The 19,392-nt window shown below is 36.8% G+C and overlaps 1 protein-coding gene across 4 annotated transcripts in view; it reads right to left on the reverse strand.

Annotated features, from left to right (window-relative positions):
- The window catches only part of LOC126768049 (uncharacterized), a 252,387-nt gene that overhangs the window by 183,728 nt on the left and 49,267 nt on the right, over positions 1–19,392 (reverse strand). The window contains exons 1-2 of one of the 4 annotated variants that reach the window (XM_050485926.1): positions 11,037–11,758; positions 8,367–9,040 (exon numbers count right to left, since the gene is read on the reverse strand). The exons of 1 other annotated variant lie outside the window; for it this stretch is intronic. The gene's annotated coding sequence lies outside the window, so the exon portion shown is untranslated. Of the gene's footprint in view, positions 1–8,366; positions 9,041–11,036; positions 11,759–19,392 lie in introns of those variants that run through there. 2 more of the 4 variants (XM_050485928.1, XM_050485925.1) reach the window with 2 other exon arrangements.

Here is a 19,392-nt window from a genome sequence, read left to right on the forward strand (position 1 = left end):
AAATTTGCATGCTATTTTCTATCGATTATTCAGACATTTTTTTCGCAATTTAAACTTTTTTCAATTCGTTGGAACTACGAACCGAGCTATATTAGCTTTGTATATTCGTCATCGATATGACTTTAAGGCATGTTATCGATAAATATTCGAACATTATGCGGCCAATTGTTGCTATCGCTGTTCCATTGTTAGCAGAATTAGTTATCGATATTAACAGAACATAATAATATAAGTTTCTAGTGGAGTCTCTCTAAGCAGCTCTATATCTATTCGTAAGAGTTCCTACTGAACACTGCCCCTTAAGCATTCATGCGGTAAGGCTTGTCGTGCGAAGTTTGTCAAAGTTGACAGAGTTAAAGGGTGAACTGGAGACAACCAGGCACTTTCTCAGCTTAGAACGCCCTCCAGTCTGGTACCTAAAAATCCCTTATATACTGGCTCATAAGATCTTTAAAAATCGACTTTGAGGTATTACACATTTGTTGAGACGACTAATGCCAGTATCAATAATTGTATTCTGCTATATACTTCTTTTTTATATCTTTTCAAAAGCAAAATCCTCACGCTCTTACTCACTTAAGCTATTTTGCTTTTAGGATTGCAATTTAAAAATGACGCGAAATGTATTTTCTCTTTTGCTTATTTAATATATTTATATTTCCACTGTCTTCTTCCCTCTCATTTCTCCGTTGCTCTCTGTAATCTTTCGATATGTGTCCAAATATTTCGAAACTAAATTCTACATAGTTAGAACAGAATTCTCATGATCTCAAAACCTTCTCAGAATACTGAAGTTCATTCGATTTGAATGGATCTGGGCGTGTGTTTTACAGCCCGCAGTAAAAAAACAGCCTTAAAAATATAAAGTTTTTTACTCCAACATTTTTTTTATAACCGTTTTTTATATGCTTCATTGTCTATCCGTATTGTTTTCCCCTTTCTTTCTTGTGTACAACTATTTATTTCATTATTATTGCTTAGCATTATTTTTTGCCCTCAACCATGCCTGTACCGACTCTCGCAGTGCCATAACAACCGTAACTTCTTTGTATTACTGACACTTGAGTTGTCGAGAACTTGATTGCCTCGCAAGTGAATTCATCTTGTTGGCCCTTTCGCTGGCCAGGTATGCCTGCAGTCAACTGAGGCTTGAATATTGAAGCATAATGAGCTTAAATATTATTGCTTAAGTACATGCCGGTATTAGAATTCAACTTTGCGCGTTTCTTTTACTCTCTTACTGTCTTTATTTGTTTCTAAGAAAGAACACTCCGTTTGGCAGTAAAACGCTTAATTATTTATGCAATAGTAGTTTCTATGGCTTCTATGGATTTAATATTGACTTGAGTATTGCCTTTAAGTTTAATATTTATTTTTTTAGCAAACTGTCTGCTAAATGTTTAAAGAGTACTTAATTTTATAAGTTTTTATATTATTTTTCAACTTTTATAAAAAGCTCATTTCTATGCCAATTGTGGTTCAGAACAATGGCATAAGTTCAGGTAAGCTCAGTAATAGATATGTATCGAAGAATATCGCACAGACTAAGATACTACCAACACATCTTCATATGTATCTTGGAGCATTTTCATTCGCATAGTCCACTGACTTCTCTATTTTTTGTTCACTAAGTTCAAACAGGCAGAAAAAGTTTTCAAACGAAGGCTACCAAGCTCTCAGGCGTTGAACTAAAACAAAGATTTTTTTATGCCAAGCTTGATGTTCTGAGTGAAAACATCTATAAATTCCTCTATGTGATTACCTTTTCTATGAAGCGGTAACTTTATGTCAAGGAAAAACCTTTTAATCTCCAAAATTGTAGTTTATTTATCCACAAATTATTTGTAACAACGTTCCAGAAAGCCTTACATACCTCAAAAATCCACCAAAATCATTCGAACGGAGCCGGGAGAGATATCCAGCTCACTTGCCATCTCTCTAACACTTGCCTGACGATTTTCAAGCACCATATTCTTGCTTTTCTAAATATGTTAATCAGCTGGAGACATCGAAGGTTGACGTCCAGAACGAAGCATGTCTTCAACGATTTCTCGACCGTCTTTGAAGCCTTTGTATCACTCGTTGGTTTGTGTTTTTCATAAAACTAAATCACCGTAAGCCTTTGCCAACATTCGCATAGATTCTTCAAACAAAATTTGTTTAGAACTACAAAATTTGGGACAAATTCTTTGTCTGATATTTTTATCCATTGTAAATTTGAATTGCAACGCACTACTGAGGTGTACCGACTTAAGCAGCTGCTGTAAACAAAATGGTTGACAGATCGCGCTCATATTTGGCAAGGTAATTAAGGACAGTCCCACCAACTTAGAAAACATATTTTTTTGAAATATATTTTTGCCGGGATTACAATTTCCGGGTGCTTTTTGTCGCATTGTATAAAAATAAAGTCCCAGTCAAATATACAACCAAAAGCAATATTTATGAGCTCCTGTAATAGTATGGGCCCTGTAATAGATACCTGAATCATACACCGTTACCGCTTCGCTGGCACCCGCGCGCAATTTGTACTTGTAGACAACTCTCGTGTGCTCTTAACAACACTGATAGCTCTTACATATTTGCCCATTAATTATTACTACACAAAAATCCAACAGCTAATTATCGGCTTTTTTCATTGTGGCGCTTAGAAACTAAAGCATAGAGCTTGTTTTCATCCGCACAAGTGCAATGAACTAAGCAAGTCAATTGCTTGTGATCAGCGCTAGCAACAGCACAGAATGGCCATATAACATTACCACCTTCGCTGGTGCACACATACATACGCATGCCACAAGTGCCTACATGTGTTGCGGCAGCAAACAGCCGTTACATAGTCTAGTGTAACAACAACGAGTGAGTGAGAAAATAAAATAATTTTTGTAAGCGCACTGCAGCAGTGTCTGCAGCAAACGGCAATGGCTGGTAATTTATTTGTTCATTTGACTTAATGCCACTTGATGGATTGTCTGGCTGGGTAAGCGGTGAGCAGTGCGCGCAACTAAGTGAGGGCAATAAAAACTGCAGCAGAAGAGCAATAATACCCAAAGCAGCAATCGTAGCAACTGTGGCAGCGACCAATTGAGGCAATCATGAGAATCAAGTGCTAGTTGCTGGCGAACCGCTTTCGTTACATTCGACTTTTCTTTCAATTTGTGCTTTCGTTTATAGCCATAGACTCAAGAGGAGTATCAGCATTCAAACAAACTGCTTCATTCTGTCTAGTGTGTGTATATACAGTTACAGCTGTAATTAAATAGCTTTTTTGTGCACGTGGTAGTATGTGTGTGACTATCAAAGTGGATCTATTGATACACACACAAACGCACACATTTATAGCGCTTGTATACCTACCACCTACATACCTTCATATGCACTCTTTATAGGCAATAGTTACTTAAATAATTATACTTTGAAAAGTTTATATTAAGTTTTCCGCAAAGCTTGTAGCACCAAGAAGAATACGTAGCAATCCCTCTAAAATATAATTATAAATTATGAATTTGAAGAGCTAATACTATATGAACTAGTCCCCCAGAGGCATCAGTTTGAAGCATTGATCTGAGAATTTCAGCACGTTCTTTTCTCTCCAATAAGCCGCTCATTTTTCAGAACCAAGGATATCGGACTACTATCGCATATAGCTGCCCGTCAAACTGGCCGAACAAACACAAATTTTCATATAAAGATTAGAGAAGATACCTTCCACATATTTGGCATGAATTTGCTCCAATGCAACGCTATTATATCCGAAAAAGTTTTTTAGATCAGACCACTATAGACTATAGCTGCCATACAAACTGATTGTTCAAAAACAAGTTCTTGAATGGAAAACTTTTTTATTTGACAAGATATCTAAACGAAATATGATACGCACTGTTATCCACGGCAACTCTACAATTTCCGCAGAAATTGTTCATATCGGACCTCTATAGCATATAGCCGCCATACAAACTGGCCGTCCTTAATCAAGTTCTTATATGAAAAACTGATTTATTTGAGAAGAAATCAAGGGTTTGTATGCAAAACTTGTTTATTTGTTAACTTTTTTTCATGTTTTTAAGTTAATGCTAACCTTAAGCGCACAAACAGCTACCGCTTTTAAAGCTAAATCTACAATTGCACAAAGCTTTTATCAGCAAACTGAAGCTTTGCTTGCTGAAACGCGTTGCAACATCACCAATTCCGCTTAGTCGGTTACACCACTAATCCAAAGGATTAAGAAAATTTCCTATCCACATAAACTCACACACGCCCCCACTTTCCTCTCCCTCCCACTAATGATATTTTATAACTAATTCGATGCCGTGTTTCAGATATTTTTCCCCGTTATTTCATAGTCGCTTATTCTGCTTTGCCTGCACGGCAATTTAAGCTTTTAATTGGCTTAATTTTATTTATCGCCTACACTTTATTTTCTGCAAGCGCGCGTTTCATTCCTACCGCGCAAGGTATTTTTTTATATAAAGCAGCGTAATTAGCGGCGCAAATAAATTCGATTGATGTGACTACAAATTGCAATTCATTTTACACTGTCTGCGCTTTTGTTGTTGTTTTCATGTTTGCTTTTGTTCTGTGCGCCGTTTGCCACCTTGTTCATGAGCTTCGGTAAATGTTATGAAGGTTGCGTATACGCAACGGTACACAATTTATTATTATTTAATTATTACAATATTTCGTAGTTTATAGTATGCACTTTTTCAGCATAAATTTACTTGGTTGTATACATGTTTGAGTTGATAAAAATGTGGCTAATTTTGTAGTTCCTCTAATAAAGGGATTCAGGTGATACTAGCATGCCATAAACAAAAGGGAATTTATTAAATATTTTCAAAATATAGAAATAAAATATATAAAAATAAATTCATGTTATCAACAGTATTATTAATTGTGTATATATGTACATATGTATAGTATATATGAAAAATAATTTTTCGCAACGCCTTTGGTTATGAGCTGGTATGATTTAGAGGACCATGAGTTTTTTCGAACCGCCTCGAAAACTCTAACTATTACCCCACGCAATTTCTCAAAATCGTTTGACTTTAAAATTTAAGAAAGCAAATAGACAGACAAGCTCAAAAGGTTTCGATTTGCTCGTAATCTCCAGACGCCCACAAGTTTGTACTACAAATGTTGCTCATACGCCCTGGAGGGACCGCAACATTTTAACTTCTGCAGGCACTTTGCACTTAAAGTTGTACGTGCGCATACTCACACACACACACAGTGAAATTTGTTTGTCTCTTTAAAGCTCACACGTATACACACAAACGCACACAGGCACTTACACTGGCAAAGGCGGTCATATATTGCGCTTATCTATGCTACCTTTCGATGTTTACACAAAAATTGTAGCAAATTTCCGCAAATACCGCCTGCGGCCCTTTTACCGTTGCGCATTAAATCAACTAACGAAATGGCTGCTGTAAAACACATAAAAGTTGTAAGGCAAAGCCGACAGGCAGCGGATGCCGGCCGGGAAAGGGCGAAGCCTGGATTATAGAGTAGCTAACGGAAATCAACTCAACACACGCACGCAACTGTATATACACATACATGGGCTTGAGGAAAGGCATGTGTATGAAGACATAAGAAAGTTAAATATTACATAATGGAAAACCCACACACACACACACACACATTTGCACGCGCTTAGCAAGTAATGCTTCATAAAATATCAACTACCTGCCTGATGAAGCCTGCAAAAATAAAAGCAAACTATTTACTTGGCATTTAGCAATGAAAGATAAATACACTTGCATGACTGCTTATATTACATATTATTATATATATGTGCTGTATTAAGAAGAAGTAACTGTTGAAGCATCACATATTGCGGAAATAAAAATGGTTATGTAACCAGCATATAGGCGTAAAGACCGGTCATAAAAATATATACAAATATAAACGTATATATGTATGTATATATAAATACATTACGACCGGAAAACTTAGCTTGAATAACAAGTCAGCTTACGCCAACAGCAAGTGGGTAAACTATAAAGGCGAGAGCACAGAAAAAACACGAAATAACTACAAAAACTGACTGACTTATTGCCAGGCTGACTGTGTGAACCCTGAACCCGGCACCATCAGACAGACTGTTGAAACAAACTCGAAGGATTTGCAAAAGTCACTCACACACGTGTATATTTGTATTTTTTATATTTATGTGTGTATATAGTATGTAACATACACTAACAATTGGACGCGCTACTTTATTCCGGCGTATCTTTATTTTTTTTCGAAATTTATTTTACTTCATCCTTTTCGTTTGACTTGCGGCAAATTAAATAAAGGCAAGCAATCAAGTGTAGGAGCGCTCATATGCATACTTGCAACAGCCGCAGCAACAGCAGCGACACCCGCTGTGCGCCGGCTATATGTCGGAAACACACCAACACACATACACCTGTCTGCATGCTGTCATATTACTTTTATAGTTGCTCTCACATTTTAATGCAGATACGCCAGCTACACACATGCATGCATGCTTGTGCGCGAGTTGCACGAGCAGCTGGCAGCTGCCAACATGTAACCAATTGTAATCATGTACAGTTTGACACGAATACCCAGCTTGTGGTCCAAGGCTGCGGTCCATTATATTGGTACAAATTAAAAGTGAGAAAAAAAAGATTTTATTCAAATGGTGAGCATTTTAAATGAGGCCATGGCTATGTGGCACACACTTATGCAACATTGATAAATTGCAGATAGAGCTGTAAGTAAGCCGTTTGATTTATTGAAAAATACTGCATGAAGGAACAGATTAGCAAATTAAGTTATTCTCAGCGATTTAGCGAATAGAAGATCGAGACCTTAAAGAAATTGCCTAAATGTTGGAAAGGTGAGATTTTAAGCTTCATTTAACCAAAAAAAAATTAAATTCGGGGAAATTGAAAAAAGTTACAGCTATTCAAAAATGAGTGAAAATATCGAAGAAATTCGCTATACTTTGAAATTTTTGCATAAAAAAGGGAAGAATGCCACGCAAGCCACCAATGAAATTTATGAAATTTACGGAGATCATGCTGTATCAATGGTTCGCTCGCTTCCGTGCTGGAAATTTCGAAATTTCGATTTACACTGATGGAATAATATCTCTAGGGCGAAATTGGCAAAATGTGGTCGACCAAAATGGTACATATTTGTTTAATTATTTATTATTATAAATATAAAAAAAATAAGTTGGTTTGATTAGCAATACGAAAAAACTTTTTCGACAACCAAATATTATTATTATTGTTATTATTATTATTATTATTATTATTATTATTATTATTATTATTATTATTATTAAGAAACTTTAGTTTGACAAATCGAGCCTTGACACCCTACATATCATTTTGTGTGAGTTTTCATTCCTTCCTTGGCATGAAGATGATAAAGAGTGAGAGAGGCACATAAAAGTGATAAATAAATAAAGAAAAATTAGGAATATGTTGGAGTTTATCGACATACTATGCTGTAGAAATACTTCTAACGGATCTTCCGAAAATTCACATATATCGCACTTCGAGACTTAGCCTCTCTGGTAAGCGAAGTAATTCAATGCAAAATAATTTTGTTTGCGGAAAGGAAATGGAGACTGAACTTTACAAATATCAGACACATGAAAAATTTTTGGAAAAAACGATGAATTTTTCGTGACACTGTAGCAAGTTCTTGCATGTAGCCAATTCATTTTGAACGCAGTCGTTAGAATGACACATTTATACCTAAGCACTGGACTATAAACCTTTGCTTAAATATTGTTCCAGCGGCTGCTGAATCTGTTCTGAAAATTTTTAGAAAATTTGGGGTGATTTGAGAGCTTAGGAAATGCTAAGCCAACAGTTGAAATTCTAGATATAAATCGCTATAAACAAAAGCATAGAGGAATATAATCTCTAAAGGCAGCATGGATATGATAGACAATTCATAATAAATATATGTATTTTTTTTCTAAAAGATCTAAAACATACTTGGTTGTGATAAAAAAAATTATAATTAATCTCTAATGGCACACAGAATATGGCAAAAAAATTTCAATAAAAAATATTTATTTTTAAGAAGTACTATAAAAATCATTCTTGTCGAAATTCTCGCTTTGTGGTACAGATTTGAAAGTATTATAATTTATTTTCCCTAAAACGGCATATATTCCTTAATAGCAAGGGAAATATAACATTATAGACGCTTTCCCGATAGACACCACTATTTTAAAATTCGAATTGTTAAACTCCGGTCACAAGAATACTATAAAAATTCAGTTAATAAGCATTATTATACAATTCTGCATTGATATGAAATAATACAATAATATTTTCAGTATAAAATTTTATATTTTTACAGAGTTTTAGCACACTTCTATAACTACTTACCTCCAGTAAAGTGTCCCAAAAGATGTTGGCTTCGCCACAATTCGAACAGTTGCAAGTCCACAACCAATATTAGGAACTGTGATCTCAAAAAAATCATTATGTGCACCAATGTTTTTTACACACTCTAATATATAAGCTTTATATAACTTAAGCTGACATTTTTTCGATGCTATTACTTCTTCAGCGTTCACTAATTTAGCACGATATAACGTAAGTTGCATTGGTATTTATAACTAATATTTGGTTTTTCAAAAATTTCGAAATTTTATTTTTTTATGCACCTATCAAACAAAAGTTATATATTATTGTTGAGTTTTAATGTTTGTTGTTTTTCAGTGTTATCTTTTACTTAGCCTTGCTGTAGTATATCAAAAATTCACTTGATTTTCGCTCACCAAATTTTCGTTACATGGCTCCAACTGCTCATTCGCGTACAATTTACGTCTGTTGATATTTATTTCACGTTTCCTTAATGCATTATTTTACCTTATGATTTATGGCCACGCAGCACACCGCTCAAAATAAGTAGTAATATTGGTTGTTAACTAGCGTTATAGCCTATTTGAAGGCGCACATAGCTACCATTCGCTGATCGACTGTTTTATGTGCCTCGCTTTTGATGTATTTTTCGTTTACCGCAAACAATTTATGAGCCACGTGCGTCCGCACATAAACTGTGTAGTAAATTTTAACACACACACACGTTTTGGTTGCTAATATACGCCTGGAGGAATGCTACACTCTAGCGCTTATGCCACATTTTATGAACTATAAGCTTTATTTAAGTAAAAAACAAAAACAAAAAACGACGAAGGTGTATGAAAGATAATATAAAGAGTTGTTTTACACTTTACCCGAGCAACGGTGTACACAAGTTTATTGGCATTCGACACATACATACATGCACACATGGTAGCTGGCGTACAAACATAACCTTACAAGCAAAAAGTTTCAACAATTTTAGCCCTTAAAAGCCTTTTTCCGTGCATGAGTAAACTTTAGTTCAATGTTTTTACCCCTGCTACTTCGATTTTTCTTTAGCGCATACTGAAGGTAAGTTGTTGCTTTTTAGCGATTTCTTGTAGAATCTTCTTTAAATACCTCTATGCACACTCTAACTGCACTTTCAATGCTGCTTTGGCTCTGCAAAGGTCTCAAACTGCTTTCGTATCTGCCGCTTTGAACAGAAATGCTTAATTTTGCGTGAAATTGTCGGCTTCAATGACGCACAACTTGTGGGCCAGCAACATTCCACATTTTAGGGGCGTAAGTCGTTTAGTGTTTCGGTTTAAAAGGTGTTCCTTATTGACATATTTACATGGTTTTGCTCTATTTAGAATACAAGTAACAGGTTAGTTTATTCAATTTTTAATTCCCCGTTATTCTTTCAATGCTTTGAGTAGCCTACTTTTATGGGCTCGCGTCAATAAGTCTAATTCCTTAGTTGATTCAAAACGAGTTCTCTACAATTTTCTTTGAAATATGTAGCTTTGACTGTAATTCAAATTATAGGTGTTTTTGCCTAAAATATAGGCCATGATATAATAATGGCCTACACGCCTATTGGGAAACAATATGTCGAACTAATTACATGTACTCAGACGTCAAAAATTAAACTTTGCGGGACATAACAGTCAGATTGTCATACAAAGCGGGTAGAGGAATGATTTTACCGTGACACTAATAAAACGGGAATATAGGAATATGAAATTGTGGTGACGTCGTAGAAGCATACCTTTAGGGGTGAATCATCCCTACATATTTATTAATTGCTGTTTGACGTTGTTATCATAATGCTTTCTACATGTAACAACATGGCCAAATGTATATTATTTGAAACATACATTCAGTGGCATATTATGGACTAACTTTTTATGAGAACTATGCTTATGTTATTCAATATTTTTAAGGGCTATGTGGATGTATAAGCTACAGATGTTGAACAACAAATTTATTTCACCTTAAAAATCGTTAAAAATAAATAGATACCACAAGCACGTAGCTGCTTTCTAGAAAGCTTACGTTAGGTAAAGAGGCTTTCTGTTGAAAATTCATTTGATGTTGAACTATTACTTATAGAGTCACTGCAGAAGCATTTTCTCAAACGCTGGAAATGACATGACATAATGTTTTTAAAACAATAGAAATGTTGAGAATGAAGAGTAATAAATTTTAAAATATGAAAAAAATGCAGATCACAGTTTACGAATGCAATTATTTAGTTTTCTTTTATTAGAATTTCGAATTAAAACTGATATATATATATTTGTATATATAGTATTTTCATCATACATGCGTATTTACCTTCAGCTTAATTGAGGGCAAGAAGTTTGTGGCTCTTGAAATTTTAATGATTTTGAAAGATCCACTAGCAAATATTTAACCAATAGAAAGATAATTTAGCTTTATGCCGACTTCTTATATAATAACCACCGCAACCCCCAAAATGTGTTGCCAAAACCTTTTTGACATGAACTAGCATGCTTTTAGGCTTACCGTGCTAACCATGCTGAAACACACCAACACATACAAGCACACATACTTTACATGCAAATATCACACGCAAATAGAAGTAATTCGATTTTCAGAACACCAAAATTGCCCAACTGCCGTTTTTTTGTTTAATTGAATATTTGGTTTATTTATTTATGTTCGCCGGCGACTACTTACACTCACACAAACACATATAAGATGTAATATGTTGAAATATGGCGTTAAGCCTTTTCACGCGCGCACTTTAGTATGAAACTCCAGCGAGCTGCTGGCATTTACAACATTAATATGAAAGCTTAGCCTACTTTTAGGCGCGCAGATGCATTAAATTACACCGCACTGCACTCCAAGCACCGTTAGTTGAAATGTATATTTTTTTGTTGCAAGCAATTTCTCACAAAAATCAATGCCTTTTTTGTTTATATGCACACATCTCATTTAAACGTTAGCTTCACTACCGCTCAATTTATTTAACGGATTTTCTTCATATACTTCTTTAACTACCGTCAATGTGGCGTTATACATATATTTCTTGAACTCCAAATTTATTTGCAATTTTTGCATTTTTATGTGGAAAATAAATATTATTTGTGTATATATTTTTGCACATTTATTATTAGAGTAACACACAACGCAACGCGACACACCGTCAAAAGCTGAAAAAACGAAGCTGCGCTGCTGCGCTATTTTTCCAAACGACGACTACACAAAACCACGACCTTTTCAGTACTAAAGGATTTTCGCCCATTCATACATGCGTTCGTCAGCGTACTCGTTTCGTGTGTCTGCTCGTGATGTTGTCGTGTGCGCGCCGTGCGGGGAGGACCAGCGCTCGTTGGCTCACTCGACGGTCGTCAGCGGGCATGGCCATTCAAGTGTCTGTTTGCTCAGTCGTGGGTTATTCGCAGCAAATTTTCCTAACCTCTCACAAGCGTGTCGTTGTGGTGGAGGCGTTGGTGGCGTTGTTGATTTTACTCGTTCGCTCCCACACACACGCAGTTCGCTACATAAACGACCGTACACATCAATGGCAACTGGTACAAGACAATCACAGCTGCATGTGTGCACTCGTTGGCAACTCGTACGAGTTGAGTTGCTCGTTTGGTCATTCATTCCGTCGTTCAGCTTCTCAAAAGTTGGTCGGCGCTGGCAACGGTTGGCAAAAACATTGTGTAGTATTATTGAGAAATATTAGGTTTTTCTCCTGAACGAAGATGGAAACACGATTTAAAGTAATTAAGCAAACATTTATATAATTTTAAGTTTTCTAACATTTATTTTCCGTTGAATTTTTCATTTTAGATCAGCTTATTTTATTTCTACGACTGATGCGAATAATGAATACTCGGAAGGAACATAAGCCCTTCTAACCTAAATCTCAGCTGTTGATACTTCGTAAATGGTAAACTCGTCACACCGACACGCTCTCATATGAACTTAGTTTAGGCTACACTCTAAAACAAAGTTGACGTTCACACTAATAACAACAAACTATTTTCTAATATTGTTTTTTAAAAATAAGCTCTCTGAAAATAATCTTGTACAAAAAGCAACGAAAAGAGTTAATCTCTGCAGTAGAGAAATCACAAAATTTCACAAACTCTCTAATATAATCGGATTCGTAACTCAGAGAGCAACAACTGAATATACCGAAATATATGCCACTCGTTCACTAATACGTCAACAAAACACAATATATACAGAGAGTGAGAGAAAGAGCGAATTATAAAAATACTGCTAAAACCATTTGTATCTTACGCTCTCCCTCTCATTCTCAACGAAAACTATTTGCAACGCACGCTCTACCTCTTCTTCTGCATTCTATCTCTCACACACTCCGCTTACTCTCCGCTCATAATAGCACACTCTCCTCAAACAATTCCGCACATAATATGCGCTCATATTTCAACACGAATTATTTGATTTCGAAACGTTTATAGCTAGTGTGTAATATGAAACCCGAGTCATTTGCAGCTATTATAATGTATTATTTATTTGTGCTCATCGGCATGCTTGACTATTTGTATTGTGTAATTGAAAACCTTTAATTTAGTGGGCCTGCTTTATTTGCATATCAAGCAATAATTCAAGGACTTATAAATGCACGCATAAAGAAAGGACATCTAATGAAGTTATGAATTATAAATAAACGACGAGGGTGAAGGTAGAGCGGCATTTCGTAGATGGGAAAGCAGTGAAACCTTAAATTAATAAAAGTGGCAATTGAATGTCGAAAAGTGTAAATGAAGACTTTTCTCATTGTCAGCGATTTTGAATGAATCTTCCGAAGAAACGTAACATGAAGAATGATGCTTCAAGGCAGTTCCTGTTCCGGTTTCCTAAGCACTACAAAAACCCTTTTGATCTACTAGGGTGCTGCTCGCGTAGTGAAAATATTGCATCAGATCTAGAACTAGATAGAAAGAAAGAATGAGAGAATGTATTAATTAAACAATTATCTTTTCTTATCCCCCTTAATGGAGCTCATTAGCTAGATTAAAACTTTAAGTATTATTTTTATGGGAAGAAGTCATCTTAAATGTATTCCAAATGAAACCAGAACTCAAGATAAGTTTACTTCTTAATGGACCCAATTAGCTAATTGAGTAAATTAAAAATTACAAAAATCGTTTTTATGGGATAAAATTATCTTAAAGGCATACAAAATAAAACCAAAATTCAGGTTTAAGTTCTTTATACTCTTTAATGGAGTCAATCAATTAATTGACTAAATCAAAAACTTTAAAAATCATGTATATAAGAAGAAGTCGGCTTAAATGTATACTATATAAAACCGGAACTCAGGCTTATTTTTCTTATACTCTTTAAAGGAGTCAATTATCTAATTGACTTAATTAAAAATAATTTTTATGGGACAAGCTCATCTTAGATATGTACAAATTGAAACTAGAATTCAGGTTTAAATTCCTTATACTATTTAATGAAGTCAATTAGCTAATTGAGTAAATTAAAAACTGCAAAAATCATTTTATGGGATGAAATCATCTTAAATGTATTATAAATGAAACTAAAACGCAAGCTAATTTATCTTACACTCCTTAATGGAGTCAATTAACTCATCGACTATATTAAAAACATTTAAAATAATTTTTGTGTAAAAAAGTAGTCTTAAATGTATACTAAATGAAACTAGAGTTCAGGCTTATTTTTCTGATACTCCTTAATGGAGTCAATTAGCTAATTGACTAAATAAAAACTTCAAAAATCAGTTTTGTGAGAAGAAATCGTCTTAAATGTATTTTAAATGAAATCAGAAATAACAAAGAACTACGGTATTGTAATACTCAGAAATAAACTAACAAATGACAGTCTACTTCAATGACCAGTCGTTGCAGCAGCAAAACCATTTGGTTTTTCAGAATTGTGAGCAAAGACATGAACTCATTAGTTGACTGACGAACTAACCAAGACGGCACAGCACTTCCTTAAAAACTGCAGACGAATTTAATACGGGATGTACAGCACAGAAATAGTAGACTCTCAAGAATACTATTTTGACTCTTTGGAAGAACCTTTCGAGTTTTCATAATACTTGTTTGAGTGCGTGTTTCCGACAATCCGCACATATAAAAGACTGGTACGTCAAAAATCTTTATAAAGATATTTTAGTAAAATCTGTCATTAACGGAAAGAAGCAAAAACGGCCTATAAATATTCTCTTTTAGTTTTCTACATAATTGGTAAAACCCGAAAAGTTCAACTCTGTCGTTACTTATTTAAGTTTAATATAGCACATATAAATATCATAAAACAAAATATTTTTGTATCGTAATGTAAGCGTTGGGACTTTCAGCTATGCTCACTCACCTTTTTTCGAGCAGCGAGATGTATAAGCGCATTTACTCATATTCTGTTGTAAATTTATTATAAAAGAAGCTCTGCACAAGTGCTTAAAAACGAAAAGTAAATTTTGCGAGTAATCGGTTAAGATTCTCAGAATTCTTAAACTTTGCGTTCTTCAATAGAACAGCGGTGGACGCTCAACTCTCTCAGAGTTAGCAGGTTCAGCTATGTGTTCCTCTCATACAACTCATTTTACTCAAAATCTCTCGAACGCTGAGAGCATTTAGAAATTGATATGTCTATATTGCGGTGCCATGAACTGGCGAGCATGCTCGCATGCTGAATCAAGAACAAAATAAGCGGTTTAAATACTTCAGCGAGTACACTCTTCCACTCACAAGTCTAGCACGTGACATTTCAAATAAGCCGAAGCACGAAGAGACAATTTTCGTTCGCGAGTACCTTAAAAATCGTACAAATATTGAGGAGCAACTCTATCTCTTATACTCTTATATAAAATTCTTCATTTTCGTTTTTGTTAAGCTTTTACTCAAAGGCTACTGGTCGTTGTTTGAATGCAATTTCATATTTTGAGTGAGTTTAATTGAATTTTTTATTTCAAACTAGTATTGATATTACACGCAGAACAAAAATGAGCGATATTGAATGTGATAGAATTCGATGGATCTAAGGCTAGTTAACTTAGTCCAAATTAGAGCTCACAATGGCCTTTTGAGTTTGCTGAAATCTATGTTGCACGAAGACAAATCCGGCGAATACCGTGGTTATGGAACGATTTGAGTCGAGTTTTAGCAAAAAGCTCACAAAAAAATAATGCATTACGATATGGTGCATTACAGTGATGAAGGAACTAAGAGTTGTTCGCACGTGATTCCAACCGTTGCAGACGCAAAGAAGGTATACTGCTCAAATGATATTTTTTGTAGGCAGTTTGACTCTACGAAAGTAGTTCTTTGAAACTTTGGACGTGGCCCTCGTAGGTGGAGGTTGATGATCGTCCAGAGCGCGGTTCATCTTCAACGCTTTCTCGGTCCCCTTTAAGTTCGGTGTTCCACTTATAAACGTTTTTGGGCCATAGTTCGATCAACAAATGCCTTTTGTAATACTATCAACGTATTCAAGTCATGTCCGACTGATACACAAGATACTCCTGCATCAGCTGTCCATAGACATATAAAATATAAAAGTAGGAGCAAGTTCTGCTATTCGAATTGAGAAATTAGGAGGATGGAGACAGAAAAAGTACAAGCTTAGCGCCATTCCAGATCAGCTAAATATAAGCAAATCGGACTACATAATCCCTTGCTTGGTTTTTAAATGAGGATTCCTCTAGACAGGAATAGAGAAGAGGTATATTTGGAAAGAAGGATATTATCTCTAACTAAAGCGACAGGTCCAAAATGGACTGCGAAGTGGAATTAATAACTAATTGAACTGCATTAGGAGAACAGAAGAATGACAAAACTGTTTTGAATTCGTTTTTTCTTCTTCTTTTTCTTTACTGGCGTAGACACCGCTTACCTGATTACAGCCGAGTTAACAACAGCGCACCAGTCGTTACTTCTTTTCGCAACGTGGCGCCAATTGCAAACCAACTTCTTCTTCAACTGGTCTTTCCAATGGAGTGGAGGTCTCCCTCTTCCTCTGTTTCCCCCGGCGGGTACTGCGTCGAAAACTTTCAGAGCTGGAGTGTTTTCGTCCATACGTACGACATAACCTAGCCAGCGTAGGCGTTCTCTTTTAATTCGCTGAACTATGTCAATGTCGTCGTATATCTCATACAGCTCATCGTTCCATCGAATGCGATATTCGCCGTGGTCAACGCTCAAAGGACCATACATCTTTCGCAGAACCTTTCTCTCGGAAACTCCTAACGTCGACTTATCTGATGTTGCAATCACATATGCCTTTGCAACTTGCAAGACAGAAAAAATGAGGGACTTATAAAGTTTCGTCTTGCCTTTGTTCACTGCCAGACCCATCTGCTTCACTTCTTTATCCAGTTTGGAGAGAGCAGAACTAACGGCGCGGGTGTTGAGGCCAATCATATACAATATCAACGGCATACGCCAGCAGCTGTATACTTGTATAAAAGATAGTACCTTCCCTATATAGTTCTTCAGTTCGAATTATTTTCTCCAAGAGCAGATTGAAGAAGTCACACGAAAGGGAGTCGCCTTGTCTGAAAACTCGTTTGGTATCGAACGGCTCGGAGAGATCCTGCCCGATTCTGACGGAGCTTTTGGTATTTCTCAACGTCAAATTCAGACATCGCGGCATAAAGGCAACTCCTTTTCGTGCGGTCGAAAGCACTGTGAAATCGACGAAGAGGTGGTGTGTGTCGATTCTGTTCTCACGGGTCTTTTCCAAGATTTGGCGCATGGTGAGTATATGGTCGGTTGTTGATTTTCTAGGTCTAAAGCCACATTGATAAGGTCCAATCAGTTGGTTGACGGTGGACTTTAATCTTTCACACAATACGCTCGATAGAACCTTATATGCGATATTAAGGAGACTTATCCCACGGTAGTTGGCGCAGATCGTGGGATCTCCCTTTTTGTGGATTGTGCAGAGCACACTTAAATTGCACTCATTGGGCATGCTTTCGTCCGACTATATTTTACAAGGAAGCTGATTCATGCTCCTTGTCAGTTCTTCGCCGACGTGTTTGAATTGCTGGACCGGCAATCAAACGGGCACACCGCTTTGTTGTCTTTCAGACGGGCAGTTGCTATCCGAACTTCTTCATGGTCGGGCAATAGAACATCTGCTCCACCGTCATCAATTAGGAAATCGGGTTCGCTTTCTCCTGGCGTTATGCTTTCAATGCCATTCACCAAGCTGAAGCAGTAACCCTCAATAATTTTAGTATGCTCTGAGCATCGGTTACCAGTTCACCTCTGGGGGTTCTACAAGAGTATGCACAAGAATTAAAATTTATTTATGTTCCTATCATGGCCATGATAATAAAAAAAATTTAATAAGACCTTAACTACCAATTTAAAACTATTTGAGTAAACTCATTTCACGTCGGAAAAAAGCGCACACAAGTTTAACAACAAAACTAAAAGCAGGTATTAGTATGCGCCAGAAGTGTAGTGAGCCAAACTACTCAATAAAATTGCAATAAAACCGTCAGAATTTCGAAAACGTGCCAGCAACAGCAACAACCACCGCCAGCAAAGATGCGAAATATATGATACATAGCAGCGAGGAGTAAGGAAGAGTAGAAAATATTTGCAATTTATCGATGCTTCGATGATGTGCAAATTCTTCAACTTGCAGCTGCAACAATACACCGACGGATGGGCAGAAGAAGATACGCGCAGCAAAGCTTGCGTACTTGCAATAACTTTAAGCTGTTTGTGTGTGTAGTGGTAGTTGTGGTGGAAGTGGTGTTGGTGTGGTTGATGTTCGAGGAGATTTTATATAAAATAATTTGTGCGATTTTTTAGGTTAAGCAACAACAGTGCTCAAACGGTCAATAGTAAAGCCAAAATTGCGAAATGTAAAGCTTTATGCTATTTATTTCTGGTTGTTGTTATTGTTTCTGTTGATAGTGTCGAGCAACGCTCGCAGCGGTATGAAGTAACACCGATTGTATAACGTAAATCATGCGAGCTACTTTTGACAGCGCACATCAAAAATGCGCCGGTGAAACAGTGACAGCAAGCAGCAACAGTGCGGCAGCGGCAACGGCAGACGCCACATCCAACGCTGAACACAACTATCCTTGCATAGGTGTATTGGGTATGAGTATAGTCTCTGTGGCAAGTAGTCGGTTGTGTGAAACATTTAAATAAAATTGGCTGCAAGTCGGAAACTCTGCTGTGCGAAGCAAATTGCAGAGGTAACTCACGCACACACGCATACACACAGCGGCATTTACATTTCCATTGCTGTGCACACACGCTTAACTCTTTGCAAAATACAACAGCTAGTCGAGCGTCCAAGCAGTGCGTTGGCTGTTGCACGGAAGTGCCGTTAGAACGCTACAAAGTTGCAGCAATGCTCCTGCGGCGATCAACACTTTTTGTTTTTGCAGGCGCTATCCAAGCTGCCGCACACAAACACCACTCACACACACAGACATAGTGCAACAAATTCGCATTCCTGTTATGCTCATGCTCATGCTGCCGCTTGTCGGTGTCGGGGTCGTTATCTTCTGTTGCAACAAGCAATTTTTACTAAAAATACCAATGTGATGCTTGCAGCTCAGCGACGCCATAAAACAACAACAAGTGCAATAACATACACACAAGCACAAGCAGAGAGACAGCAAATAAGTTGTATATCCAACAGCGTTGTAGTCTCAAAGCGTCAGACTGCCCCTACCCCGCTTTGCCCGCCAAACCGAGCCGCTGGCCGCTAAGCTCAACATTTCATCTCAAAAGTTAATCTAAAAGTAAATTCCCGAGAGTTGGTAACTAAAAGCGTCAAAAACCACTACAACCGGCTGTCGGTCGAATGGGTGGTAAAGTGGCGCTGATGGATGGACAGCCAGCATGTAGCAAAGCGTACGGCGGTGGGGCGTTCGGACGCCAGGAGTGGCGACACAAAATTGCCACCGAAAATCCAGTGTGGACGAAGGCGCCAACAAAGCAGAGCAGGCAGGGTAAAAGCTGGAATATTTGTGCACTTGAATTGCTGTGGTAGATGCACGCTTCTATGTGTGTGGCAAATACAAGTGAAAAGTGCAATAATGAAA

Source organism: Bactrocera neohumeralis, chromosome 2 (genome assembly GCF_024586455.1).
Source record: "Bactrocera neohumeralis isolate Rockhampton chromosome 2, APGP_CSIRO_Bneo_wtdbg2-racon-allhic-juicebox.fasta_v2, whole genome shotgun sequence".
In the NCBI taxonomy this organism is placed as follows: Eukaryota; Metazoa; Arthropoda; class Insecta; order Diptera; family Tephritidae; genus Bactrocera; species Bactrocera neohumeralis.